Raw genomic sequence first — 20,855 nt, 5'->3', positions numbered from 1 at the left:
TTTTGAAGGGACTATAGGTACCTATCCATTTTTAATCAAGAACCTCCACAGCCAATGAAAAGCTGTGTTGCAGCATGCTTACTCTTCTTGTTGGATTTATAGTGAGGAGCCACCTTATCAAGCCTTATTCTAATATTTGTATGCTATACTGGCACCTTTTTCTATTGTGATCCTTTCAATATTTATTGCCATAATAGATAAGCTTATATTTTTCTTACTTTTGTTACTATTTGTATTTTTTTCACGCTCAAATAATAAAAGTACCTGAAAATACTTGAAGTTTTATTCTATTCCAAGTTTAAGTGAAACATAACCTTATACCTAAAGTTTAATGAATTGTCCATTAGAAAAAAAAAAATTCCAGTTAAGTACTGATTCATAATTATGCATAAAAATCTAAATCGTTTTTTTTTATTTCATTTTTTTTATGATTAAAACTTTTCAAGGTCAACAAAGTTTTATTATCAATATTTTGACCAGAAAAGTGTGGAAAAGTAGCTCTATTCGCTGGGTGTATAATAATAATAATAATAATAGTAATTATGATTATCCTTATTATGGAAAAAAAAAATTTTGAATAAATAAATAATACAAAACTTTCTTTTTTTTAAACAATTTTTATTATTTTAAATACTACGAAACTCTTCTAATATATTTACAAATTCTTACAAATGTAATTTTAGAAACGCACGGCTAATACATTACACTTAAATTACTCGACAATCAAATCACAGTAAGATTGGCTCTGACTATTTCATGCAATATACTAAACAGTTGAAATACCGCCTTATGAAACTAATTATTTTGTTAGCTAATAAAATTTAAGATTGTAATTTATTCACTTTCTATTTCTTCACAATTTTTTTCAATCTGTTTATTAAGAAATCACCGTAAATTGGAAAACACTGACGAATATCTACAGTAGTGGCTATTTTGAATAATCTACGAGTCTTCTTGTTAATTTTTGCATCACCCATTAATATTTTACATAATAATTTTTCCTTAATCTTGAAAAATTTCTTCATACACTCGATTTCTATTAGACACTGTTCATAGTATTTTTGACAATCTTCGTGTAACTTTGTGATATCAAATCGCTTGATTCTTTTACCACCTTTTGGTGCATTTTTACACACGGCAGTATGTCTCAGCAATATATCTATATTCGGCATACCGTGTCCCAATTTCATCAATCTTATTAATCTTTTGTCTTGATAATCGACCACATATTCTTGATCCAGCAAATATTGTATAAATTCCCATAATTTGGAATTTTCAAAAACATCGTGGAATACATTTATGCCACACTTGTTTTTGTGGTTAACATCTGCTCCACGTGCGATGAGTAGTCTCATGCATTCCATCTGATTTTCCGCCGTAGGCTCAAAAAACTTGGGTTTGCCAGACGACTGTAAGGATAAAAAAATTTTTTCATTAAAATTTTCATGCATGGAAAATTTTGCATGACAGTTATTATTGAAATAAAAAATTACCTTTTTACTTAACGTGTTTTTCACAAAGTGTAGCTTCATCGATCTCGTCACATAATGTAACGGACTAGCATTAAAACTGTCCAGCTTACTGATCGACGAAGCTCCTTTATATTTCAGTAACAATTTGATTAATTTTGGTGACGAAATATAAGCTGCGTAGTGCAAGCTGGTCATGCCTTTCTTGTCCGCAATCTTGACTTTTGCTCCTAACTTCAATAAGATCTTAGGGATTTTAAGATCTTTCTTCTTCAATTCTTTTTTACCATCTGTAAGTCACGTAATGTAAATACAAAACATCCGTACCGATTAACATTAATAAATATCATACTAAAATTATATAAAATTTCCATTCATTTTACCTAAACAGATTTGGATCAAACTCGTCATCAAAGGAGTGTGGCCGTCCTCATCTGCAGAGTTGACGTCGTGACCAGCTTTAATAAGGAACTTGAGTACTTTGTAGTTCCCACATTCAACTGCGACGTGTAACGCTTTATGTTGACGTTTAAAATAAGACTTTTTGTCGAGACCACCAGACTGGAAAAATCATACAGAAATATTAACCAAAAATATACATAATTATTTTCCCGTATACGTATGTAATGAAAATTCGTAAGGTATATATAATAGGCTTACAAACGCATTTAATGTTATTTTGTTAAACATTTTGAAAGTATCGGAAAAGCTAGCAGCAAAACCAAACGGCTTGTAATTACCTTAGTCGCAGAATTTCCCATCGTATCGTAACAATAAAAACTGACCACTTTTGCCAATACAAAGATTCACTTTAATGACAAAATGCAGCACTTTCGAGAGACTGTGTTACTTAAACTTCACAGCACCACAAAACGATGTGAATAGGACTGGATGAAGCAAGCGACTGAGCTCAACACTGCAAAAGCAGCGCTTTCCATAACTATGACAATAACTTTCACTTAGGAGTAGTCCACAGGACTTTCTTTTTGAATGACAAGACGAAGTAACAAATTCGTGGTACAAATGATTAAAGAGAGAAGGGCTGCTCTCCACGTGGCAGTATATCTTGATAAAGTTTCCTTTAGTGAAGTATATTCTTCCAAAAAAAGAAGGTTAGCTTTGTACGCGCCAGTACCTTTAAAAAGTTTCCCGTTTTATAGTAATGTACAAAAGAGAGAGAGGTTAGCTCTACACGCGCTAGTACCCTTAAAAGTTTTCCATCTTGTAACAATGTACAAAAGAGAGAGAGGTTAGCTCTACACGCGCCAGTACCTCTGAAATTTATCCATTTTGTAGTAATGTACAAAAGAGAGAGAGGTAAGCTCTGTACGCGCTAGTACCCCGAAAAGTTTTCCATTTTGTAGTATTGTACGAAAGAGAGAGGTTAGCTCTACACGCGCTAGTACCCCGAAATTTTTTTCATTTAGCATAATTGTACAATGCAAAAGAAAGAGAGGTAAGCTCTACACGCGCTAGTACCCCGAAAAGTTTTCCATTTTGTAGTAATGTACAAAAGAGAGAGGGGTTAGCTCTACACGCGCTAGTACCCCGAAATTTTTTTCATTCAGCATAATTGTACAATGCAAAAGAAAGAGAGGTAAGCTCTACACGCGCTAGTACCCCGAAAAGTTTTCCATTTTGTAGTAATGTACAAAAGAGAGAGGGGTTAGCTCTACACGCACTAGTACCCCGAAATTTTTTTCATTTAGCATAATTGTACAATGCAAAAGAAAGAGAGGTAAGCTCTACACGCGCTAGTACCCCGAAAAGTTTTCCATTTTGTAGTATTGTACGAAAGAGAGAGGTTAGCTCTACACGCGCTAGTACCCCGAAAAGTTTTCCTTTTTATAGTAATGTACAAAAGAGAGAGAGGTTAGCTCTACACGCGCTAGTACCCTTAAAAGTTTTCCATCTTGTAACAATGTACAAAAGAGAGAGAGGTTAGCTCTACACGCGCCAGTACCTCTGAAATTTATCCATTTTGTAGTAATGTACAAAAGAGAGAGAGGTTAGCTCTACACGCGCTAGTACCCTTAAAAGTTTTCCATCTTGTAACAATGTACAAAAGAGAGAGAGGTAAGCTCTACACGCGCTAGTACCCCGAAAAGTTTTCCATTTTGTAGTAATGTACAAAAGAGAGAGGGGTTAGCTCTACACGCGCTAGTACCCCGAAAAGTTTTCCATTTTGTAGTAATGTACAAAAGAGAGAGGGGTTAGCTCTACACGCGCTAGAACCCCGAAATTTTTTTCATTTAGCATAATTGTACAATGCAAAAGAAAGAGAGGTAAGCTCTACACGCGCTAGTACCCCGAAAAGTTTTCCATTTTGTAGTAATGTACAAAAGAGAGAGGGGTTAGCTCTACACGCGCTAGTACCCCGAAATTTTTTTCATTTAGCATAATTGTACAATGCAAAAGAAAGAGAGGTAAGCTCTACACGCGCTAGTACCCCGAAAAGTTTTCCATTTTGTAGTATTGTACGAAAGAGAGAGGTTAGCTCTACACGCGCTAGTACCCCGAAAAGTTTTCCATTTTGTAGTATTGTACGAAAGAGAGAGGTTAGCTCTACACGCGCTAGTACCCCGAAAAGTTTTCCATTTTGTAGTAATGTACAAAAGAGAGAGGGGTTAGCTCTACACGCGCTAGTACCCCGAAATTTTTTTCATTTAGCATAATTGTACAATGCAAAAGAAAGAGAGGTAAGCTCTACACGCGCTAGTACCCCAAAAAGTTTTCCATTTTGTAGTATTGTACGAAAGAGAGAGGTTAGCTCTACACGCGCTAGTACCCCGAAAAGTTTTCCATTTTGTAGTAATGTACAAAAGAGAGAGGGGTTAGCTCTACACGCGCTAGTACCCCGAAATTTTTTTCATTTAGCATAATTGTACAATGCAAAAGAAAGAGAGGTAAGCTCTACACGCGCTAGTACCCCGAAAAGTTTTCCATTTTGTAGTAATGTACGAAAGAGAGAGGGGTTAGCTCTACACGCGCTAGTACCCCGAAATTTTTTTCATTTAGCATAATTGTACAATGCAAAAGAAAGAGAGGTAAGCTCTACACGCGCTAGTACCCCGAAAAGTTTTCCATTTTGTAGTAATGTACAAAAGAGAGAGGGGTTAGCTCTACACGCGCTAGTACCCCGAAATTTATTTCATTTAGCATAATTGTACAATGCAAAAGAAAAAGAGGTAAGCTCTACACGCGCTAGTACCCCGAAAAGTTTTCCATTTTGTAGTATTGTACGAAAGAGAGAGGTTAGCTCTACACGCGCTAGTACCCCGAAAAGTTTTCCATTTTGTAGTATTGTACGAAAGAGAGAGGTTAGCTCTACACGCGCTAGTACCCCGAAAAGTTTTCCATTTTGTAGTAATGTACAAAAGAGAGAGGGGTTAGCTCTACACGCGCTAGTACCCCGAAAAGTTTTCCATTTTGTAGTATTGTACGAAAGAGAGAGGTTAGCTCTACACGCGCTAGTACCCCGAAAAGTTTTCCATTTTGTAGTAATGTACAAAAGAGAGAGGGGTTAGCTCTACACGCGATAGTACCCCGAAATTTTTTTCATTTAGCATAATTGTACAATGCAAAAGAAAGAGAGGTAAGCTCTACACGCGCTAGTACCCCGAAAAGTTTTCCATTTTGTAGTATTGTACGAAAGAGAGAGGTTAGCTCTACACGCGCTAGTACCCCGAAAAGTTTTCCATTTTGTAGTAATGTACAAAAGAGAGAGGGGTTAGCTCTACACGCGCTAGTACCCCGAAATTTTTTTCATTTAGCATAATTGTACAATGCAAAAGAAAGAGAGGTAAGCTCTACACGCGCTAGTACCCCGAAAAGTTTTCCATTTTGTAGTAATGTACAAAAGAAAGAGGGGTTAGCTCTACACGCGCTAGTACCCCGAAATTTTTTTCATTTAGCATAATTGTACAATGCAAAAGAAAGAGAGGTAAGCTCTACACGCGCTAGTACCCCGAAAAGTTTTCCATTTTGTAGTAATGTACAAAAGAGAGAGGGGTTAGCTCTACACGCGCTAGTACCCCGAAATTTTCTTCATTTAGCATAATTGTACAATGCAAAAGAAAGAGAGGTAAGCTTTACACGCGCTAGTACCCCGAAAAGTTTTCCATTTTGTAGTATTGTACGAAAGAGAGAGGTAAGCTCTACACGCGCTAGTACCCCGAAAAGTTTTCCATTTTGTAGTAATGTACAAAAGAGAGAGGGGTTAGCTCTACACGCGCTAGTACCCCGAAAAGTTTTCCATTTTGTAGTAATGTACAGAAGAGAGAGGGGTTAGCTCTACACGCGCTAGTACCCCGAAATTTTTTTCATTTAGCATAATTGTACAATGCAAAAGAAAGAGAGGTAAGCTCTACACGCGCTAGTACCCCGAAAAGTTTTCCATTTTGTAGTAATGTACAAAAGAGAGAGGGGTTAGCTCTACACGCGCTAGTACCCCGAAATTTTTTTTATTTAGCATAATTGTACAATGCAAAAGAAAGAGAGGTAAGCTCTACACGCGCTAGTATCCCGAAAAGTTTTCCATTTTGTAGTATTGTACGAAAGAGAGGGGTTAGCTCTACACGCACTAGTACCCCGAAAAGTTTTCCTTTTTATAGTAATGTACAAAAGAGAGAGAGGTTAGCTCTACACGCGCTAGTACCCTTAAAAGTTTTCCATCTTGTAACAATGTACAAAAGAGAGAGAGGTTAGCTCTACACGCGCCAGTACCTCTGAAATTTATCTATTTTGTAGTAATGTACAAAAGAGAGAGAGGTAAGCTCTACACGCGCTAGTACCCCGAAAAGTTTTCCATTTTGTAGTATTGTACGAAAGAGAGAGGTTAGCTCTACACGCGCTAGTACCCCGAAAAGTTTTCCTTTTTATAGTAATGTACAAAAGAGAGAGAGGTTAGCTCTACACGCGCTAGTACCCTTAAAAGTTTTCCATCTTGTAACAATGTACAAAAGAGAGAGAGGTTAGCTCTACACGCGCCAGTACCTCTGAAATTTATCCATTTTGTAGTAATGTACAAAAGAGAGAGAGGTAAGCTCTACACGCGCTAGTACCCCGAAAAGTTTTCCATTTTGTAGTATTGTACGAAAGAGAGAGGTTAGCTCTACACGCGCCAGTACCTCTAAAAAGTTTATCATTTTGCATTATTGCAGAAAAGAAAGAGAGGTAAGCTCTACACGCGCTAGTACCCCGAAAAGTTTTCCATTTTGTAGTAATGTACAAAAGAGAGAGGGGTTAGCTCTACACGCGCTAGTACCCCGAAATTTTTTTCATTTAGCATAATTGTACAATGCAAAAGAAAGAGAGGTAAGCTCTACACGCGCTAGTACCCCGAAAAGTTTTCCATTTTGTAGTATTGTACAAATGAGAGAGGTTAACTCTACACGCGCTAGTACCCCGAAAAGTTTTCCATTTCGTAGTAATGTACAAAAGAGAGAGGGGTTAGCTCTACACACGCTAGTACCCCGAAAAGTTTTCCATTTTGTAGTAATGTACAAAAGAGAGAGGGGTTAGCTCTACACGCGCTAGTACCCCGAAAAGTTTTCCATTTTGTAGTATTGTACGAAAGAGAGAGGTTAGCTCTACACGCGCTAGTACCCCGAAAAGTTTTCCATTTTGTAGTAATGTACAAAAGAGAGAGGGGTTAGCTCTACACGCGCTAGTACCCCGAAATTTTTTTCATTTAGCATAATTGTACAATGCAAAAGAAAGAGAGGTAAGCTCTACACGCGCTAGTACCCCGAAAAGTTTTCCATTTTGTAGTATTGTACGAAAGAGAGAGGTTAGCTCTACACGCGCTAGTACCCCGAAAAGTTTTCCATTTTGTATTAATGTACAAAAGAGAGAGGGGTTAGCTCTACACGCGCTAGTACCCCGAAATTTTTTTCATTTAGCATAATTGTACAATGCAAAAGAAAGAGAGGTAAGCTCTACACGCGCTAGTACCCCGAAAAGTTTTCCATTTTGTAGTAATGTACAAAAGAGAGAGGGGTTAGCTCTACACGCGCTAGTACCCCGAAATTTTTTTCATTTAGCATAATTGTACAATGCAAAAGAAAGAGAGGTAAGCTCTACACGCGCTAGTACCCCGAAAAGTTTTCCATTTTGTAGTAATGTACAAAAGAGAGAGGAGTTAGCTCTACACGCGCTAGTACCCCGAAATTTTTTTCATTTAGCATAATTGTACAATGCAAAAGAAAGAGAGGTAAGCTCTACACGCGCTAGTACCCCGAAAAGTTTTCCATTTTGTAGTATTGTACGAAAGAGAGAGGTTAGCTCTACACGCGCTAGTACCCCGAAAAGTTTTCCATTTTGTAGTAATGTACAAAAGAGAGAGGGGTTAGCTCTACACGCGCTAGTACCCCGAAAAGTTTTCCATTTTGTAGTAATGTACAAAAGAGAGAGGGGTTAGCTCTACACGCGCTAGTACCCCGAAATTTTTTTCATTTAGCATAATTGTACAATGCAAAAGAAAGAGAGTAAGCTCTACACGCGCTAGTACCCCGAAAAGTTTTCCATTTTGTAGTAATGTACAAAAGAGAGAGAGGTTAGCTCTACACGCGCCAGTACCTCTAAAAAGTTTATCATTTTGCATTATTGCAGAAAAGAAAGAGAGGTAAGCTCTACACGCGCTAGTACTTCGAAAAGTTTTCCATTTTGTAGTAATGTACAAAAGAGAGAGGGGTTAGCTCTACACGCGCTAGTACCCCGAAATTTTTTTTATTTAGCATAATTGTACAATGCAAAAGAAAGAGAGGTAAGCTCTACACGCGCTAGTACCCCGAAAAGTTTTCCATTTTGTAGTATTGTACGAAAGAGAGAGGTTAGCTCTACACGCGCTAGTACCCCGAAAAGTTTTCCATTTCGTAGTAATGTACAAAAGAGAGAGGGGTTAGCTCTACACGCGCTAGTACCCCGAAAAGTTTTCCATTTTGTAGTAATGTACAAAAGAGAGAGGGGTTAGCTCTACACGCGCTAGTACCCCGAAAAGTTTTCCATTTTGTAGTATTGTACGAAAGAGAGAGGTTAGCTCTACACGCGCTAGTACCCCGAAAAGTTTTCCATTTTGTAGTAATGTACAAAAGAGAGAGGGGTTAGCTCTACACGCGCTAGTACCCCGAAATTTTTTTCATTTAGCATAATCGTACAATGCAAAAGAAAGAGAGGTAAGCTCTACACGCGCTAGTACCCCGAAAAGTTTTCCATTTTGTAGTATTGTACGAAAGAGAGAGGTTAGCTCTACACGCGCTAGTACCCCGAAAAGTTTTCCATTTTGTATTAATGTACAAAAGAGAGAGGGGTTAGCTCTACACGCGCTAGTACCCCGAAATTTTTTTCATTTAGCATAATTGTACAATGCAAAAGAAAGAGAGGTAAGCTCTACACGCGCTAGTACCCCGAAAAGTTTTCCATTTTGTAGTAATGTACAAAAGAGAGAGGGGTTAGCTCTACACGCGCTAGTACCCCGAAATTTTTTTCATTTAGCATAATTGTACAATGCAAAAGAAAGAGAGGTAAGCTCTACACGCGCTAGTACCCCGAAAAGTTTTCCATTTTGTAGTAATGTACAAAAGAGAGAGGGGTTAGCTCTACACGCGCTAGTACCCCGAAATTTTTTTCATTTAGCATAATTGTACAATGCAAAAGAAAGAGAGGTAAGCTCTACACGCGCTAGTACCCCGAAAAGTTTTCCATTTTGTAGTATTGTACGAAAGAGAGAGGTTAGCTCTACACGCGCTAGTACCCCGAAAAGTTTTCCATTTTGTAGTAATGTACAAAAGAGAGAGGGGTTAGCTCTACACGCGCTAGTACCCCGAAAAGTTTTCCATTTTGTAGTAATGTACAAAAGAGAGAGGGGTTAGCTCTACACGCGCTAGTACCCCGAAATTTTTTTCATTTAGCATAATTGTACAATGCAAAAGAAAGAGAGGTAAGCTCTACACGCGCTAGTACCCCGAAAAGTTTTCCATTTTGTAGTATTGTACGAAAGAGAGAGGTTAACTCTACACGCGCTAGTACCCCGAAAAGTTTTCCATTTCGTAGTAATGTACAAAAGAGAGAGGGGTTAGCTCTACACGCGCTAGTACCCCGAAAAGTTTTCCATTTTGTAGTAATGTACAAAAGAGAGAGGGGTTAGCTCTACACGCGCTAGTACCCCGAAAAGTTTTCCATTTTGTAGTATTGTACGAAAGAGAGAGGTTAGCTCTACACGCGCTAGTACCCCGAAAAGTTTTCCATTTTGTAGTAATGTACAAAAGAGAGAGGGGTTAGCTCTACACGCGCTAGTACCCCGAAATTTTTTTCATTTAGCATAATTGTACAATGCAAAAGAAAGAGAGGTAAGCTCTACACGCGCTAGTACCCCGAAAAGTTTTCCATTTTGTAGTATTGTACGAAAGAGAGAGGTTAGCTCTACACGCGCTAGTACCCCGAAAAGTTTTCCATTTTGTATTAATGTACAAAAGAGAGAGGGGTTAGTTCTACACGCGCTAGTACCCCGAAATTTTTTTCATTTAGCATAATTGTACAATGCAAAAGAAAGAGAGGTAAGCTCTACACGCGCTAGTACCCCGAAAAGTTTTCCATTTTGTAGTAATGTACAAAAGAGAGAGGGGTTAGCTCTACACGCGCTAGTACCCCGAAATTTTTTTCATTTAGCATAATTGTACAATGCAAAAGAAAGAGAGGTAAGCTCTACACGCGCTAGTACCCCGAAAAGTTTTCCATTTTGTAGTAATGTACAAAAGAGAGAGGAGTTAGCTCTACACGCGCTAGTACCCCGAAATTTTTTTCATTTAGCATAATTGTACAATGCAAAAGAAAGAGAGGTAAGCTCTACACGCGCTAGTACCCCGAAAAGTTTTCCATTTTGTAGTATTGTACGAAAGAGAGAGGTTAGCTCTACACGCGCTAGTACCCCGAAAAGTTTTCCATTTTGTAGTAATGTACAAAAGAGAGAGGGGTTAGCTCTACACGCGCTAGTACCCCGAAAAGTTTTCCATTTTGTAGTAATGTACAAAAGAGAGAGGGGTTAGCTCTACACGCGCTAGTACCCCGAAATTTTTTTCATTTAGCATAATTGTACAATGCAAAAGAAAGAGAGGTAAGCTCTACACGCGCTAGTACCCCGAAAAGTTTTCCATTTTGTAGTAATGTACAAAAGAGAGAGAGGTTAGCTCTACACGCGCCAGTACCTCTAAAAAGTTTATCATTTTGCATTATTGCAGAAAAGAAAGAGAGGTAAGCTCTACACGCGCTAGTACTTCGAAAAGTTTTCCATTTTGTAGTAATGTACAAAAGAGAGAGGGGTTAGCTCTACACGCGCTAGTACCCCGAAATTTTTTTCATTTAGCATAATTGTACAATGCAAAAGAAAGAGAGGTAAGCTCTACACGCGCTAGTACCCCGAAAAGTTTTCCATTTTGTAGTATTGTACGAAAGAGAGAGGTTAGCTCTACACGCGCTAGTACCCCGAAAAGTTTTCCATTTCGTAGTAATGTACAAAAGAGAGAGGGGTTAGCTCTACACGCGCTAGTACCCCGAAAAGTTTTCCATTTTGTAGTAATGTACAAAAGAGAGAGGGGTTAGCTCTACACGCGCTAGTACCCCGAAAAGTTTTTCATTTTGTAGTATTGTACGAAAGAGAGAGGTTAGCTCTACACGCGCTAGTACCCCGAAAAGTTTTCCATTTTGTAGTAATGTACAAAAGAGAGAGGGGTTAGCTCTACACGCGCTAGTACCCCGAAATTTTTTTCATTTAGCATAATCGTACAATGCAAAAGAAAGAGAGGTAAGCTCTACACGCGCTAGTACCCCGAAAAGTTTTCCATTTTGTAGTATTGTACGAAAGAGAGAGGTTAGCTCTACACGCGCTAGTACCCCGAAAAGTTTTCCATTTTGTATTAATGTACAAAAGAGAGAGGGGTTAGCTCTACACGCGCTAGTACCCCGAAATTTTTTTCATTTAGCATAATTGTACAATGCAAAAGAAAGAGAGGTAAGCTCTACACGCGCTAGTACCCCGAAAAGTTTTCCATTTTGTAGTAATGTACAAAAGAGAGAGGGGTTAGCTCTACACGCGCTAGTACCCCGAAATTTTTTTTATTTAGCATAATTGTACAATGCAAAAGAAAGAGAGGTAAGCTCTACACGCGCTAGTACCCCGAAAAGTTTTCCATTTCGTAGTAATGTACAAAAGAGAGAGGGGTTAGCTCTACACGCGCTAGTACCCCGAAAAGTTTTCCATTTTGTAGTAATGTACAAAAGAAAGAGGGGTTAGCTCTACACGCGCTAGTACCCCGAAAAGTTTTCCATTTTGTAGTATTGTACGAAAGAGAGAGGTTAGCTCTACACGCGCTAGTACCCCGAAAAGTTTTCCATTTTGTAGTAATGTACAAAAGAGAGAGGGGTTAGCTCTACACGCGCTAGTACCCCGAAATTTTTTTCATTTAGCATAATTGTACAATGCAAAAGAAAGAGAGGTAAGCTCTACACGCGCTAGTACCCCGAAAAGTTTTCCATTTTGTAGTATTGTACGAAAGAGAGAGGTTAGCTCTACACGCGCTAGTACCCCGAAAAGTTTTCCATTTTGTATTAATGTACAAAAGAGAGAGGGGTTAGTTCTACACGCGCTAGTACCCCGAAATTTTTTTCATTTAGCATAATTGTACAATGCAAAAGAAAGAGAGGTAAGCTCTACACGCGCTAGTACCCCGAAAAGTTTTCCATTTTGTAGTAATGTACAAAAGAGAGAGGGGTTAGCTCTACACGCGCTAGTACCCCGAAATTTTTTTCATTTAGCATAATTGTACAATGCAAAAGAAAGAGAGGTAAGCTCTACACGCGCTAGTACCCCGAAAAGTTTTCCATTTTGTAGTAATGTACAAAAGAGAGAGGAGTTAGCTCTACACGCGCTAGTACCCCGAAATTTTTTTCATTTAGCATAATTGTACAATGCAAAAGAAAGAGAGGTAAGCTCTACACGCGCTAGTACCCCAAAAAGTTTTCCATTTTGTAGTATTGTACGAAAGAGAGAGGTTAGCTCTACACGCGCTAGTACCCCGAAAAGTTTTCCATTTTGTAGTAATGTACAAAAGAGAGAGGGGTTAGCTCTACACGCGCTAGTACCCCGAAAAGTTTTCCATTTTGTAGTAATGTACAAAAGAGAGAGGGGTTAGCTCTACACGCGCTAGTACCCCGAAATTTTTTTCATTTAGCATAATTGTACAATGCAAAAGAAAGAGAGGTAAGCTCTACACGTGCTAGTACCCCGAAAAGTTTTCCATTTTGTAGTAATGTACAAAAGAGAGAGAGGTTAGCTCTACACGCGCCAGTACCTCTAAAAAGTTTATCATTTTGCATTATTGCAGAAAAGAAAGAGAGGTAAGCTCTACACGCGCTAGTACTTCGAAAAGTTTTCCATTTTGTAGTAATGTACAAAAGAGAGAGGGGTTAGCTCTACACGCGCTAGTACCCCGAAATTTTTTTCATTTAGCATAATTGTACAATGCAAAAGAAAGAGAGGTAAGCTCTACACGCGCTAGTACCCCGAAAAGTTTTCCATTTTGTAGTATTGTACGAAAGAGAGAGGTTAGCTCTACACGCGCTAGTACCCCGAAAAGTTTTCCATTTCGTAGTAATGTACAAAAGAGAGAGGGGTTAGCTCTACACGCGCTAGTACCCCGAAAAGTTTTCCATTTTGTAGTAATGTACAAAAGAGAGAGGGGTTAGCTCTACACGCGCTAGTACCCCGAAAAGTTTTCCATTTTGTAGTATTGTACGAAAGAGAGAGGTTAGCTCTACACGCGCTAGTACCCCGAAAAGTTTTCCATTTTGTAGTAATGTACAAAAGAGAGAGGGGTTAGCTCTACACGCGCTAGTACCCCGAAATTTTTTTCATTTAGCATAATCGTACAATGCAAAAGAAAGAGAGGTAAGCTCTACACGCGCTAGTACCCCGAAAAGTTTTCCATTTTGTAGTATTGTACGAAAGAGAGAGGTTAGCTCTACACGCGCTAGTACCCCGAAAAGTTTTCCATTTTGTAGTAATGTACAAAAGAGAGAGGGGTTAGCTCTACACGCGCTAGTACCCCGAAAAGTTTTCCATTTTGTAGTATTGTACGAAAGAGAGAGGTTAGCTCTACACGCGCTAGTACCCCGAAAAGTTTTCCATTTTGTAGTAATGTACAAAAGAGAGAGGGGTTAGCTCTACACGCGCTAGTACCCCGAAATTTTTTTCATTTAGCATAATCGTACAATGCAAAAGAAAGAGAGGTAAGCTCTACACGCGCTAGTACCCCGAAAAGTTTTCCATTTTGTAGTATTGTACGAAAGAGAGAGGTTAGCTCTACACGCGCTAGTACCCCGAAAAGTTTTCCATTTTGTATTAATGTACAAAAGAGAGAGGGGTTAGCTCTACACGCGCTAGTACCCCGAAATTTTTTTCATTTAGCATAATTGTACAATGCAAAAGAAAGAGAGGTAAGCTCTACACGCGCTAGTACCCCGAAAAGTTTTCCATTTTGTAGTAATGTACAAAAGAGAGAGGGGTTAGCTCTACACGCGCTAGTACCCCGAAATTTTTTTTATTTAGCATAATTGTACAATGCAAACGAAAGAGAGGTAAGCTCTACACGCGCTAGTACCCCGAAAAGTTTTCCATTTTGTAGTAATGTACAAAAGAGAGAGGGGTTAGCTCTACACGCGCTAGTACCCCGAAATTTTTTTCATTTAGCATAATTGTACAATGCAAAAGAAAGAGAGGTAAGCTCTACACGCGCTAGTACCCCGAAAAGTTTTCCATTTTGTAGTATTGTACGAAAGAGAGAGGTTAGCTCTACACGCGCTAGTACCCCGAAAAGTTTTCCATTTTGTAGTAATGTACAAAAGAGAGAGGAGTTAGCTCTACACGCGCTAGTACCCCGAAATTTTTTTCATTTAGCATAATTGTACAATGCAAAAGAAAGAGAGGTAAGCTCTACACGCACTAGTACCCCGAAAAGTTTTCCATTTTGTAGTATTGTATGAAAGAGAGAGGTTAGCTCTACACGCGCTAGTACCCCGAAAAGTTTTCCATTTTGTAGTAATGTACAAAAGAGAGAGGGGTCAGCTCTACACGCGCTAGTACCCCGAAATTTTTTTCATTTAGCATAATTGTACAATGCAAAAGAAAGAGAGGTAAGCTCTACACGCGCTAGTACCCCGAAAAGTTTTCCATTTTGTAGTAATGTACAAAAGAGAGAGAGGTTAGCTCTACACGCGCCAGTACCTCTAAAAAGTTTATCATTTTGCATTATTGCAGAAAAGAAAGAGAGGTAAGCTCTACACGCGCTAGTACTTCGAAAAGTTTTCCATTTTGTAGTAATGTACAAAAGAGAGAGGGGTTAGCTCTACACGCGCTAGTACCCCGAAATTTTTTTCATTTAGCATAATTGTACAATGCAAAAGAAAGAGAGGTAAGCTCTACACGCGCTAGTACCCCGAAAAGTTTTCCATTTTGTAGTATTGTACGAAAAAGAGAGGTTAGCTCTACACGCGCTAGTACCCCGAAAAGTTTTCCATTTCGTAGTAATGTACAAAAGAGAGAGGGGTTAGCTCTACACGCGCTAGTACCCCGAAAAGTTTTCCATTTTAAAGTAATGTACAAAAGAGAGAGGGGTTAGCTCTACACGCGCTAGTACCCCGAAAAGTTTTCCATTTTGTAGTATTGTACGAAAGAGAGAGGTTAGCTCTACACGCGCTAGTACCCCGAAAAGTTTTCCATTTTGTAGTAATGTACAAAAGAGAGAGGGGTTAGCTCTTCACGCGCTAGTACCCCGAAATTTTTTTCATTTAGCATAATCGTACAATGCAAAAGAAAGAGAGGTAAGCTCTACACGCGCTAGTACCCCGAAAAGTTTTCCATTTTGTAGTATTGTACGAAAGAGAGAGGTTAGCTCTACACGCGCTAGTACCCCGAAAAGTTTTCCATTTTGTATTAATGTACAAAAGAGAGAGGGATTAGCTCTACACGCGCTAGTACCCCGAAATTTTTTTCATTTAGCATAATTGTACAATGCAAAAAAAAGAGAGGTAAGCTCTACACGCGCTAGTACCCCGAAAAGTTTTCCATTTTGTAGTAATGTACAAAAGAGAGAGGGGTTAGCTCTACACGCGCTAGTACCCCGAAATTTTTTTCATTTAGCATAATTGTACAATGCAAAAGAAAGAGAGGTAAGCTCTACACGCGCTAGTACCCCGAAAAGTTTTCCATTTTGTAGTAATGTACAAAAGAGAGAGGGGTTAGCTCTACACGCGCTAGTACCCCGAAATTTTTTTCATTTAGCATAATTGTACAATGCAAAAGAAAGAGAGGTAAGCTCTACACGCGCTAGTACCCCGAAAAGTTTTCCATTTTGTAGTAATGTACAAAAGAAAGAGAGGTAAGCTCTACACGCGCTAGTACCCCGAAAAGTTTTCCATTTTGTAGTATTGTACGAAAAAGAGAGGTTAGCTCTACACGCGCTAGTACCCCGAAAAGTTTTCCATTTCGTAGTAATGTACAAAAGAGAGAGGGGTTAGCTCTACACGCGCTAGTACCCCGAAAAGTTTTCCATTTTGTAGTAATGTACAAAAGAGAGAGGGGTTAGCTCTACACGCGCTAGTACCCCGAAAAGTTTTCCATTTTGTAGTATTGTACGAAAGAGAGAGGTTAGCTCTACACGCGCTAGTACCCCGAAAAGTTTTCCATTTTGTAGTAATGTACAAAAGAGAGAGGGGTTAGCTCTTCACGCGCTAGTACCCCGAAATTTTTTTCATTTAGCATAATCGTACAATGCAAAAGAAAGAGAGGTAAGCTCTACACGCGCTAGTACCCCGAAAAGTTTTCCATTTTGTAGTATTGTACGAAAGAGAGAGGTTAGCTCTACACGCGCTAGTACCCCGAAAAGTTTTCCATTTTGTATTAATGTACAAAAGAGAGAGGGATTAGCTCTACACGCGCTAGTACCCCGAAATTTTTTTCATTTAGCATAATTGTACAATGCAAAAAAAAGAGAGGTAAGCTCTACACGCGCTAGTACCCCGAAAAGTTTTCCATTTTGTAGTAATGTACAAAAGAGAGAGGAGTTAGCTCTACACGCGCTAGTACCCCGAAATTTTTTTCATTTAGCATAATTGTACAATGCAAAAGAAAGAGAGGTAAGCTCTACACGCGCTAGTACCCCGAAAAGTTTTCCATTTTGTAGTAATGTACAAAAGAGAGAGGGGTTAGCTCTACACGCGCTAGTACCCCGAAATTTTTTTCATTTAGCATAATTGTACAATGCAAAAGAAAGAGAGGTAAGCTCTACACGCGCTAGTACCCCGAAAAGTTTTCCATTTTGTAGTATTGTACGAAAGAGAGAGGTTAGCTCTACACGCGCTAGTACCCCGAAAAGTTTTCCTTTTTATAGTAATGTACAAAAGAGAGAGAGGTTAGCTCTACACGCGCTAGTACCCTTAAAAGTTTTCCATCTTGTAACAATGTACAAAAGAGAGAGAGGTTAGCTCTACACGCGCCAGTACCTCTGAAATTTATCCATTTTGTAGTAATGTACAAAAGAGAGAGAGGTAAGCTCTACACGCGCTAGTACCCCGAAAAGTTTTCCATTTTGTAGTATTGTACGAAAGAGAGAGGTTAGCTCTACACGCGCTAGTACCCCGAAAAGTTTTCCTTTTTGTAGTAATGTACAAAAGAGAGAGAGGTTAGCTCTACACGCGCCAGTACCTCTAAAAAGTTTATCATTTTGCATTATTGCAGAAAAGAAAGAGAGGTAAGCTCTACACGCGCTAGTACTTCGAAAAGTTTTCCATTTTGTAGTAATGTACAAAAGAGAGAGGGGTTAGCTCTACACGCGCTAGTACCCCGAAATTTTTTTCATTTAGCATAATTGTACAATGCAAAAGAAAGAGAGGTAAGCTCTACACGCGCTAGTACCCCGAAAAGTTTTCCATTTTGTAGTAATGTACAAAAGAGAGAGGGGTTAGCTCTACACGCGCTAGTACCCCGAAAAGTTTTCCATTTTGTAGTAATGTACAAAAGAGAGAGGGGTTAGCTCTACACGCGCTAGTACCCCGAAATTTTTTTCATTTAGCATAATTGTACAATGCAAAAGAAAGAGAGGTAAGCTCTACACGCGCTAGTACCCCGAAAAGTTTTCCACTTTGTAGTAATGTACAAAAGAGAGAGGAGTTAGCTCTACACGCGCTAGTACCCCGAAATTTTTTTCATTTAGCATAATTGTACAATGCAAAAGAAAGAGAGGTAAGCTCTACACGCGCTAGTACCCCGAAAAGTTTTCCATTTTGTAGTATTGTATGAAAGAGAGAGGTTAGCTCTACACGCGCTAGTACCCCGAAAAGTTTTCCATTTTGTAGTAATGTACAAAAGAGAGAGGGGTCAGCTCTACACGCGCTAGTACCCCGAAATTTTTTTCATTTAGCATAATTGTACAATGCAAAAGAAAGAGAGGTAAGCTCTACACGCGCTAGTACCCCGAAAAGTTTTCCATTTTGTAGTAATGTACAAAAGAGAGAGAGGTTAGCTCTACACGCGCCAGTACCTCTAAAAAGTTTATCATTTTGCATTATTGCAGAAAAGAAAGAGAGGTAAGCTCTACACGCGCTAGTACTACGAAAAGTTTTCTATTTTGTAGTAATGTACAAAAGAGAGAGGGGTTAGCTCTACACGCGCTAGTACCCCGAAATTTTTTTCATTTAGCATAATTGTACAATGCAAAAGAAAGAGAGGTAAGCTCTACACGCGCTAGTACCCCGAAAAGTTTTACATTTTGTAGTATTGTACGAAAGAGAGAGGTTAGCTCTACACGCGCTAGTACCCCGAAAAGTTTTCCATTTCGTAGTAATGTACAAAAGAGAGAGGGGTTAGCTCTACACGCGCTAGTACCCCGAAAAGTTTTCCATTTTGTAGTAATGTACAAAAGAGAGAGGGGTTAGCTCTACACGCGCTAGTACCCCGAAAAGTTTTCCATTTTGTAGTATTGTACGAAAGAGAGAGGTTAGCTCTACACGCGCTAGTACCCCGAAAAGTTTTCCATTTTGTAGTAATGTACAAAAGAGAGAGGGGTTAGCTCTTCACGCGCTAGTACCCCGAAATTTTTTTCATTTAGCATAATCGTACAATGCAAAAGAAAGAGAGGTAAGCTCTACACGCGCTAGTACCCCGAAAAGTTTTCCATTTTGTAGTATTGTATGAAAGAGAGAGGTTAGCTCTACACGCGCTAGTACCCCGAAAAGTTTTCCATTTTGTATTAATGTACAAAAGAGAGAGGGGTTAGCTCTACACGCGCTAGTACCCCGAAATTTTTTTCATTTAGCATAATTGTACAATGCAAAAGAAAGAGAGGTAAGCTCTACACGCGCTAGTACCCCGAAAAGTTTTCCATTTTGTAGTAATGTACAAAAGAGAGAGGGGTTAGCTCTACACGCGCTAGTACCCCGAAATTTTTTTCATTTAGCATAATTGTACAATGCAAAAGAAAGAGAGGTAAGCTCTACACGCGCTAGTACCCCGAAAAGTTTTCCATTTTGTAGTAATGTACAAAAGAGAGAGGGGTTAGCTCTACACGCGCTAGTACCCCGAAATTTTTTTCATTTAGCATAATTGTACAATGCAAAAGAAAGAGAGGTAAGCTCTACACGCGCTAGTACCCCGAAAAGTTTTCCATTTTGTAGTATTGTACGAAAGAGAGAGGTTAGCTCTACACGCGCTAGTACCCCGAAAAGTTTTCCATTTTGTAGTAATGTACAAAAGAGAGAGGGGTTAGCTCTACACGCGCTAGTACCCCGAAAAGTTTTCCATTTTGTAGTAATGTACAAAAGAGAGAGGGGTTAGCTCTACACGCGCTAGTACCCCGAAATTTTTTTCATTTAGCATAATTGTACAATGCAAAAGAAAGAGAGGTAAGCTCTATACGCGCTAGTACCCCGAAAAGTTTTCCATTTTGTAGTAATGTACAAAAGAGAGAGGAGTTAGCTCTACACGCGCTAGTACCCCGAAATTTTTTTCATTTAGCATAATTGTACAATGCAAAAGAAAGAGAGGTAAGCTCTACACGCGCTAGTACCCCGAAAAGTTTTCCATTTTGTAGTATTGTATGAAAGAGAGAGGTTAGCTCTACACGCGCTAGTACCCCGAAAAGTTTTCCATTTTGTAGTAATGTACAAAAGAGAGAGGGGTCAGCTCTACACGCGCTAGTACCCCGAAATTTTTTTCATTTAGCATAATTGTACAATGCAAAAGAAAGAGAGGTAAGCTCTACACGCGCTAGTACCCCGAAAAGTTTTCCATTTTGTAGTAATGTACAAAAGAGAGAGGGGTTAGCTCTACACGCGCTAGTACCCCGAAATTTTTTTCATTTAGCATAATTGTACAATGCAAAAGAAAGAGAGGTAAGCTCTACACGCGCTAGTACCCCGAAAAGTTTTCCATTTTGTAGTAATGTACAAAAGAGAGAGGGGTTAGCTCTACACGCGCTAGTACCCCGAAATTTTTTTCATTTAGCATAATTGTACAATGCAAAAGAAAGAGAGGTAAGCTCTACACGCGCTAGTATCCCGAAAAGTTTTCCATTTTGTAGTATTGTACGAAAGAGAGAGGTTAGCTCTACACGCGCTAGTACCCCGAAAAGTTTTCCTTTTTATAGTAATGTACAAAAGAGAGAGAGGTTAGCTCTACACGCGCTAGTACCCTTAAAAGTTTTCCATCTTGTAACAATGTACAAAAGAGAGAGAGGTTAGCTCTACACGCGCCAGTACCTCTGAAATTTATCCATTTTGTAGTAATGTACAAAAGAGAGAGAGGTAAGCTCTACACGCGCTAGTACCCCGAAAAGTTTTCCATTTTGTAGTATTGTACGAAAGAGAGAGGTTAGCTCTACACGCGCTAGTACCCCGAAAAGTTTTCCTTTTTATAGTAATGTACAAAAGAGAGAGAGGTTAGCTCTACACGCGCTAGTCCCCTTAAAAGTTTTCCATCTTGTAACAATGTACAAAAGAGAGAGAGGTTAGCTCTACACGCGCCAGTACCTCTGAAATTTATCCATTTTGTAGTAATGTACAAAAGAGAGAGAGGTAAGCTCTACACGCGCTAGTACCCCGAAAAGTTTTCCATTTTGTAGTATTGTACGAAAGAGAGAGGTTAGCTCTACACGCGCCAGTACCTCTAAAAAGTTTATCATTTTGCATTATTGCAGAAAAGAAAGAGAGGTAAGCTCTACACGCGCTAGTACTTCGAAAAGTTTTCCATTTTGTAGTAATGTACAAAAGAGAGAGAGGTAAGCTCTACACGCGCCAGTGAAAAGTTTTCCATTTCGTAGTGTACAAAAGAAAGAGAGGTAA

This window comes from Copidosoma floridanum, unplaced genomic scaffold (genome assembly GCF_036245765.1).
Source record: "Copidosoma floridanum isolate Cflo_tuat_1 unplaced genomic scaffold, Cflo_Japanese_pri ptg000035l, whole genome shotgun sequence".
Taxonomy (NCBI): Eukaryota; Metazoa; Arthropoda; class Insecta; order Hymenoptera; family Encyrtidae; genus Copidosoma; species Copidosoma floridanum.
The sequence above is the reverse complement of the archived record's forward strand: the minus strand, read 5'-3'. Positions refer to the sequence as shown.